Source organism: Egretta garzetta, unplaced genomic scaffold (assembly GCF_000687185.1).
Source record: "Egretta garzetta isolate BGI_Z169 unplaced genomic scaffold, ASM68718v1 scaffold430, whole genome shotgun sequence".
Taxonomy (NCBI): Eukaryota; Metazoa; Chordata; class Aves; order Pelecaniformes; family Ardeidae; genus Egretta; species Egretta garzetta.
This window is the reverse complement of record NW_009258267.1, coordinates 824,647-827,642: the sequence shown is the minus strand read 5'-3', so window position 1 is coordinate 827,642 and position 2,996 is coordinate 824,647.

Below are 2,996 nucleotides of genomic sequence, written 5' to 3'. Positions count from 1 at the left end.
AAAATCAGGCAAAACAGCAAGGCAAATACACATTAGACATCATGTATGAAAACCCTAACAAACAAGTGATGGAAGTTCCCCCTACAACTCATACCAGTGCTAAAGTTCCTACTACAACTCATACCAGAGCTGAGGTCCCAATGTTGACGCAAAAAGAATTTTTCTGTGTCCCCAACAGCTCTTTAGCTGTGTGCCCCTAAGCAGGGTGTAAGTAGCTCAAGGCATCCTATCTTTATTTTGAAGACAGCGTGAAGCTCTGTTCCTGGGTGGTACTTGAAATAAGCAGGAGCTGTGAGGTGAATCAAAGATGCAGAGGCACGCTGCTGCTCCCCGGTGCGCATTAGGCTGCCTATTGCATCCTAACGATGTCGGCGGGATGCAGCATCAGATTTGCTCTGCTCCCTACAGAGTCTCTTCTGCAGCTCAAACAATAAGGCGATGCGAGTCTCAAGAAAAGCAGAAAGTGCTATTAAGTTCTGAATGGCCACGGCACACAGCACAATACTGAATGCGGAATCCCAAAGGAATTTATTTAAAGGGAAAATAAATCTCAGTAAGAGCCTTCGGTTTGGAAAAGGAAGGGCTTTTTGTGTGGTTACTTTTCAGGAGAGATACTCGGATATTAAGAGGATGGGTGACTCAGAAATACCACAGATGTTTACAGTTCTACCCTTTATAGAGTCTCTTCTATAAAAAGATGCTAGACAACTTTATAAGCCTTGATGGAACATTTCAACATCCTGTTGGGTCAGATGGTAGCAACATAATATTCACATTAAAGATAAAATAAGATGCTTTCCCACAGTCATAAATCAAAACTAGGAGCAGTAAGCAGTCCAAGCTTCTCTTTGCCACAGAGTTCATCAGGTCAGTCAGCACCTGCTCAACATTCACCGAGTATCGGCACTCATGTCAAAACCCGGTCTTGTTTCTAAGTCCCTCTCGGCTGCTTCTCTTTCTACGCATAAAGCCTTATCCCACAACTCTTCATATAGTGAATATTTTCTCTCTAGCTGATGGTGCTCTTTGTACTGTGTATGATTTCTTCCCTGTCAATGATGGCTGGGGCTTACCTGTCCTTTATAAGAAAGATGGGAAGTACTAGAGAACTAGCAGCAGTCTATCAATCCTTGCCACCATTATCAGGCACATGTGTTCTGGCATAAACTGATCCAACCACGACCTGGGAAGTATTGTTATGATCCTGGCTGACGTTGGGTCAGAGGTTTTACCTGTGTGGATGGGGTTGGTTAATGACAGTAACTGCTGGGAAGAAGTGCACACGCCGATAAGCAAAGTGCACTTTTCAGGGTGGTGATGTAAATGTTTGGCATTCCCATATACAATGTGTCAGTTACTCGGGAGCTGTATGCAGAACGTCTCCCACAGCACTGTAAAAACTCCCCCTTCCCTCAGAAAAGCTAAGTTACCTTTCTAAAAACCAAGGCTCGTGCAAAAACCTCATATCGGCTTCTTTCAATTACACAAACATCAAAACGAGAGCAGGAACCTTTGCTCAGAAGTGACTTTCTACTCAATGGTTTCCAAACAAAATCAGCTGTGTGGCATATGCTGCCAAAACAATAGCTACTGGATTAGCAGATGGCATGTTGTGAATTAAATGTTGACACAAAACCCAGACACACCACTCAATCCTCCCTTGACACCAAAACTTATTTCCCTACTATTTTTCTCACCTCATGATATTTACACACAGCAAAGAAATTCTTCAGATACTCCATCTGGATTTAGAAGGGATGAGTTAACCTGCAATATCCTATTACTCTGCCATCTTTCAAAAAAAAAAAAAAAAGCAGTTTGATTACTGCAAAATTAAAAAAAAAAGAAAACATGGAGCAAGTGGTTCTCAGCGCCTGGATACCTCTACATTTCTGTTTGTCCCCCTCTGCCCCCATGGCTGCAATAACGAGACGCTCCACCAAAGCCATCTTGCACACCCTCCAGATGCAGAAAAGTGTGAGCTGGGGTTGGCGAGTCCAGAACTACGTAGGTACTAATCCACCAGCTGGCTGCAGCTAAATCCCTGTAATATTATCCGTGCCATCTCGGTTCTGCCCGCCTGTTACCCAGGGGAGCACTAACCTGGGTCCCTCCCTACCCCCCAGGCATTGGTTTTTCCAAAGTTTGAAGTTTCTGCCCTTCTTTGGGTACTGCCCAGCGGCATCGGTCAGCAGAGGCAGAAAGGGGGGCAGAGGCAGGCAGATGCAATCACATGGGCTTCGTTCCCTCTAGGCTCCAGGTGATTTTATTAATTTTACTGTTTACAAATAATAGGAGTTTCCAGAAGCCTGAAATCTTGAGTTCAGGTCTAAATACCAGAAACTGGATGCTTCAATTGCAGCGTTATTTTTCTGCTCGAACAACTGCGCTTCCAGAGACGCATCTCCATGCCAAACACCCCCTCCTGATGCTGGCGCTTGGGACCAGCGGGCGGGGGAATCTCACCACTTCTCTTTTTCCATTTCCCACATCTAAAATATCATTGCCGCTAGCCTGAGCACCAAGATTTGCACCAACCGGACGCACCTCACACAGCTGCCAGGGAGCGTACAGGGGGTTACCAGGGACTGCTGAGAGAGTTGGGGTTGTTCAGCCTGGAGAAGAGAAGGCTGCGGGGAGACCTGATTGCGGCCTTTCAGTACCTAAAGGAAGCCTATAGGAAAGATGGGGACAATCTTTTCAGTAGGGCCAGCTGTGACAGGACAAGGGCTAATGGTTTTAAACTAAACCAGGGTAGGTTTAGACTGGATCTAAGGAAGAAATTCTTCACAATGAGGGTGGTGAAACACTGGAACAGGTTGCCCAGAGGGGTGGTGATGGCCCCATCCCTGGAAACATTCCAGGCCAGGTTGGACGGGGCTCTGAGCAACCTGGTCTAGTTAGCGGTGTCCCTGCTCCTGCAGGGGGTTGGACTAGATGACCTCTAGGGGTCCCTTCCAGCCCAAAACATTCTATGATTTTATGACTGGCCGTTA